General features: G+C 56.4%; 1 protein-coding gene across 1 annotated transcript in view; it reads left to right on the forward strand.

Annotated features, from left to right (window-relative positions):
• The first annotated feature begins 5,817 nt into the window (after nucleotides 1-5,817).
• The window catches only part of PHAF1 (phagosome assembly factor 1), a 36,480-nt gene continuing 36,297 nt past the window's right edge, over nucleotides 5,818-6,000 (forward strand). Inside the window, exon 1 of the mRNA XM_041458627.1 lies at nucleotides 5,818-5,882. The gene's annotated coding sequence lies outside the window, so the exon portion shown is untranslated. The remainder of the gene's footprint in view (nucleotides 5,883-6,000) is intronic.

Genomic DNA, 6,000 nt, shown 5'->3' on the forward strand with positions numbered 1-6,000 from the left:
AGGTTGGTGGAGGGAATGTGGGTTTGCTGCTGGATTGCAAACAAAGCTCTGTGGGGAGACAACTCTTACCAAAGATAATTCTTAATAAAGAGGCAGCTCTACCCAGAAAGGAGGAGAGCAGAGAGGTTGGTGGAGGGAATGTGGGTTTGCTGCTGGGTTGCGTACAAAGCTCTGTGGGGGGACAACTCTTACCAAAAGAGGCAGCTCTACCCAGAAGCACCAGACTTGCCATCACCTCAGGGCCAGGAAGGCTGCTGAGTATGTCACTTCCCAGAATTGTGCCACCTACCCAGAGGAAGCCTCCCACCCCACCAAGAACAGCCTGTCCTTCACTCCAGCCCCTGCTCCCCGATGGCCCCTGCCCAGGGCAGCACTGCAGTGAGACACCTGCTCTGGAGGTGAGACACTTCCAGCTCCATCCAGATCCTCACTGGCCTCCTCCAGATGTCCCAGCCAACCAGAGGGTTGCCATCAGCCTGCAGACACCTGGTAGTCTGTCCGTGGAGCCAGGAGCCCGTGCCCACAGCTGCTGTGGCCCAGGAGGATGAGGATATCTAGGGATGCTCAGACCTGCATGTGATCCAGCTCCAGGTCACAGAATCATACAGTGCTCAGGGCTGCAAGAAATCTTGGAGAGCATTTAGTCCACCCCCTGTGATGGACAGGGAAGATTCCAGGTCCTTTGCTCTGGCTGTGTTTGAGGGCTGGGGGCCAGGGCAAAGAGGGAAGGGAGGGCCAGGCAGAGCTGCATGCACAGCCTGTCCCTGAGCTGCCCAGTGACTGCCTTCTGCTCAGGTCAGAGCTGCTGCTGAGGAACCCCAAACACTTCCTTGGCAGCGACAGCCCCGACCCAGAGCCGCTCGGCGGATCTCCCACACAGATGAGAGGACAGATCCTCTTTTTGGTTCTGCTTTCAGTTCTGCTCTGCAGAGCACATCTGGTGTGTGACTGCCGGGACCCGGTGCTGGTGGTCCTGTCGGCTGCGTGACTTTCTGAAACCACCAACCCAACAAGGTGCCTCATCACCAGCTCCTTCAAACCCCTCCACATCCAGATCTCTGCCTCAGGGGTGGGATGTGCCAGCAGGACCTCGGGGCACTGCACTGGGAGGAGGCTCAGAGAGCATCTCTGCTGTTGGTTCTGTCCACCACAGCCCATGAGTAAGATCTGAGTCACACCCTTGCTGCTGGTTCATCAGAAGTTGGTGACAAAATGGGCAGAGATCTCCAGGGGCTCTGGGAGGGCCCTGCAGCTCCAACTCACCTTCTTGTTAATGATGAAACCCCAAGCACAAGGGCTGGAGCAGGCTGGTGTAGGGGCTGATCCTCTTCCCTGCTTCTCATACCATGCCCCATGGCCCTTCCTCATCATCAGCTGTGACAATCAAACATCCCTTTTGGAAATGTATCTGGAGGTGAAACTGAGCCCAGGTGAAAGCCCTGCAACACGTGCAGCACTCCTGGATCCATAAGCCCTTGCAATAAGGGGTTTGGGATTCTGTAGGATCCCCAAATCCATCTTTTACTTTTTTTTTCCCCATAAAACCTGTGCTTTAAATTACTTTTTTTTTTTTTTTTTCCAGAATCCCTGTGCTTTTCCCTAGGGTAAATTTTCCCACCAGTTTTCAACGCATTATTAAAACCCCAGCGCCTGGCTGGGCAGCAGCCAAGGGCAGGATGCAGCGGCCAGAGGCTCCTGGAAGGGCTGGTGGTCCCTCGCAGCAGCTGCTGAGGCCGCTGGCTCGGTGCCGAGCGACCCGGGAAGGAGCCGGTGCCCATCCCCTGTGCCCATCTCCTGTGCCCATCCCCGGTGCCCATCCCCGGTGCCCGTCCCCGGTGCCCATCCCCGGTGCCCATCCCCGGTGCCCGTCCCCGGTGCCCGGTCCTGCCGCTCCCCGGCTCTGCGGCCAGCTGGGCTTCGCTCCCTGCCCGCGCCTGGCAGAACGAGAAACCAGCGCATCTGCTTCTGATGAAGCCGGAGCCAGTTTAGATCTGGTCCTGCACGAATCAGAGCTTATGAAATACATCTGGAGCTCTGTGAAACGCGCACAGAGTGCCGGGCGGGGGGCGCTGCCCTGGGGCGGTGCAGGGGGGCTGCTGCCTTGTGGTGAGCAGCCCCCCCGAGGCCAGCCTGAACTGCTGCTCCTTTCCTTCTCGGGAATGCTCCATGCCCATCCCTCCTCCTCAGCCCCTGCCCTCGCCGCAGCCCTGTGAAATGCCCTGTGTGCCGGGGCAGGGGCTGTGCCTCTGCCTGGCCAGTGTTTAAGGTACTTCATCTCATCAGCACCCTCGGGTGAGCGCTGGGACCCTCCCGTTCCTGCCCATTTCCAGACACCAAGCACGGTGCGGAAATTCAGGAGAGCTTCCGCAGCTGCCAGAAGCCCAAATCTGGGATGTGAGAAGTGATGCTGGCGATCACCGTGGTCCTGGCTGAGGACAAGCTGCAGCCATGCCAGGCACACATCACCTCCCCGCCCCTGGCCAAGCACGGAATCACCTCCAAAATCTTCACTGCGGGTGCGCTGCACGGCCGCCAGCCCGGCACACAGCAGGGAGGAGGATGCTGCCCTGGAGCGTGTGAAGGCAGCCCGGGGAGGCTCGGACAGGGCTCGGGACAGGCTGGAGGCTCGGTGGGCCCGATGGAAGGCACTTTGTGCCCCAGCAGCCCCGCGGGGCTCGGCGGCTCCTGGCACCGCGCTGGGCGCTGGTCCTGCGCATCCCGCCCGTGCCAAGCCCGGCCGCCGGTCCAGAGGGGTCAGGGGGACCGAAACCATCCCGGCAGGGCACGGCAGGGCTTGCTCAGCCCAGGCGAGGAGGGGAAAGGCGCTGAGCCAGGGAAGGACGGAGCCCGGGGAAAGGTTCGGGTTCGGTGCTGCCAGCATCCCCTGCCCGCAGGGAACCCCTGCCTGGCAGTGCCCAGCTCGGTGGGACCCGAAACCCTTGGCTGTGGGATAAATCCCCATGAAGAGCTGGGATAATCCCCCCTCGGAGAGTGCCAGGTTCCCTCTTGGAGCTGCCAACCCTGCTTGGATCCATTCCTATTGCCAACCCAGGGCCTCGCAGCAGGAAACGCACCTCCAAAAAATCAGAGCAACTTCGGAGTTTTGTAGCAAAAATCTTTCCTCCAACTGAATCAGCGCTGCCAAGGCTGGGATCTGCTTCCAGGCGGTTTTCAGGAGCAGCCACGGGGCAGGTTTCCTGGCAGCCCGGGGCGCGCCGCTCCCGGCTCCCATCGGGAGAGGGCAGCTCGCCTTCGCTCTGCCCGCGCTGCCTGCCCCTCCTGGCGGCTCCTGCGATCTCCTGCTTGCTTTGAACCGGCTGGGTGGAAAAGCCCAGCTCTCCTCAGCCAACACCTCTCCGCAGACGTGTAGAATTTAGGAAAAAACCTCAAGTTAAAAAAAATCTGAAAAAATTTAGAAAAAATGGGTAAAAATCCATGAGTCCCCCATAGCTGCTGATCTCGCCCCAAAATGTGATGGCATGACAAGGCTTTGGTAGAAGCATCTCTGATGGATGCACACACTGCCATTCACTCAGTCAGAAACATTAGCAACAGAGCCAGGCTTTAAAAATTGATTTTGATTTTCAGAAAGCTGTGCTTTGCCTCCTGAGCCCTGGGGCTGAATTTCCCAAGAAGTGCTCCATAATCTGGAGAGTAAGAAGGGTAATTTTATCCTTTTAAATTTTAAGTTTTGCCTGTCACAAGCAGTTGCCAAAATGATGGTGCTTTGCCCAATCTGCCTCAGAAGTGCCAGACCTGGCAGTGCCCAGCCCTTCTCCACTTAGCCTGGGGCTTGGGTTGATGTGTGAAAACAGGAGAAGCACACTCAGAAATAATTTCTTTTTCTCTGCCATTGTATTTGGCCTTTTTTCTCCTTGGTAAATTTGGCTTGCACTGGAGATACTCTCCTACAAAGGATGCTGAATCTTTTTGAATGAAAGCCCAGACTGCTGCAGCCCCTAGACTGCAGCACTGGGTTTTCAAAGGGCATCACCAAACACAGGAAGGAGGTGGAGAAGGGTTTCTGCAAAGCCCAGCTGATCTGCAGCCACCTGTTTTCCACCACACCTCAACCTGAGGGCTGCACTTGCCATGGACCTGCTTAAAAGTATTTTAAAAGCTGTGCTTTGTATTCTGTTAAATGAATGAGGTATGCAAAGTTTCTAGCTACATATTTATTCTCTCAAATACATCCCTTGTAGGTGTCACAATGTGAACTTACATATAAAAATACACAAATACTGTATATCTACAAATATATATGTATTCCATATATCTACAGTGAGCTGGAGAGAGACAAGTGGCTCATAAGGATTAGCTCTGCTCCCAGGAGAGGAAAGGCTAATTTCTGGTTTTGAGCCAATAAAGAAGTGTCAGAGGGCTGGAGTGAAGGGGAAGCATTGGCAACACCTCTGTGCTTTTCAGCATATTAAGATGTCACCATCCACCTTTGTATTAAAAAAAAAAAAAAAAAAAAAAAAAAAAAAAAAAAAAAAAAGAAGGCAAGCAAGGAATGAATAATAAATAGAGCAACATGCAGCTGACTTCAAGGGAAAACTAATTTCCCTGGGGCTTGCTCCACTCCATATACATTAAAATCTCACCTGCTTTGACAGCTCTGTGACCTGAAGAGAGATGCTGAGAAATGTGGTGTTCAGAGCAGAGGCTGGCCAAGGTCCTGCTCCCAAGCATGGCTGGGATTTCTTTCCAATGCTTTGATCCCCCCTGCCAGCCAGGCTTGCTCTGCCTGTGGGAAGGAGCCACAGTGCAAACCTAGATGAAATTATGTTTGACTATTTTTCAAAAAATATGCAGCCCTCAAATTTCTGTGTTGGGCTGCCTGAAATTTCTGTGTGTGCTTTCCTGATGTTTTCTGTCCATGTGGTGGGGCTGCCCTGCTGCAGATCCTGCTGGGACATGGTGGGCACAGGGATGGGGCGTGGGGCCAGGCTAGGACTGAGCATCACCACCCAGAGGGATGCAGGACAGGAGAGGGGACAGAAGATGGGTATCACCTAAGGAGAAGTTTTTCTACCACTCTCAAATAAATGTGGAAAATTTCCCCCCACTCTCTGCTCCCCCCTGGAGCCTCAGCCTGCCAGCAGAAGGAGTTACAGCTGCTTCCACACCCTCTGCACCCTCCTGAATTTCCATCACTCGTGCTGCCCTACTCCAGAAGAGTGTCACTTCGTTTCCTCGGTTTTTCTTTTAGTTTATGTTTATTTGGGCAATGCTTGACCTGGTGCCTTTTATCTTGGACCAAGTTTCCACCATAAAAACGAGGGCTGGTCTGACGTGGGCAGTCCCAGGTGGTGGCACATCCTGGCAGACCGGGAGAGCTCAGTTTCCTCCTCATTCTGTGGATGTTTCTGGCTTTGGGTGTAACCAGAGCAGGTTCCTGCGAGCTGAGCCCCATCCCAAGGGAAATGTGGGCTTTCCTGGGGTGGCACTGCCCGTGTTTGCTCAGACATCACTGCAGAGCCGCTGACCTCGTTACTCCTCTCTCCCTGAGTCACCCCCGAGCTCACTCCGGTAACTTGGCTCGTGCCGCTGACTAATCTCTCCCTAACTCTTCTATCCTCCCCTCTGTCCTTTCAGCTGGAAGGACGGGATGGCCCTGGGTAGTGGTTAGGGCTGGTTATTCTGTTTTGGATCCCGAGGTTATCGCGTCCGGTGTAACCGGGGCTGCTGCAGCTCTGAGCCCCGCCTGCCGGCAGGGCCGGGCGGGACTCGAACCCCGGTCTCCCCCTCTCCGAGCCGACGCCTTCCCCCTTCGCCCACGGCCGGAGGGCGGGGCTCACCCCAGCCCCGCCCTCTCCCCGCCCCCGCGCGGGCGCGCCTGACGACAGCTGCAAAGCACTTTTTCAGCAGCCGCAAGTGAGGTGAGTCGCGGCCCCGCGGCGCGGGGGGGGTCGGAGCCCCCCCGGCCCCTCAGGCCGGGCCGGGACGAGCGGCGGGGCCGGGACCGGGGCCGGGACGAGCGGCGGGGCCGCGGCCGCT

The sequence above is a fragment of the Pyrgilauda ruficollis genome, unplaced genomic scaffold (genome assembly GCF_017590135.1).
Source record: "Pyrgilauda ruficollis isolate IOZ18807 unplaced genomic scaffold, ASM1759013v1 scaffold13, whole genome shotgun sequence".
Classification (NCBI taxonomy): domain Eukaryota; kingdom Metazoa; phylum Chordata; class Aves; order Passeriformes; family Passeridae; genus Pyrgilauda; species Pyrgilauda ruficollis.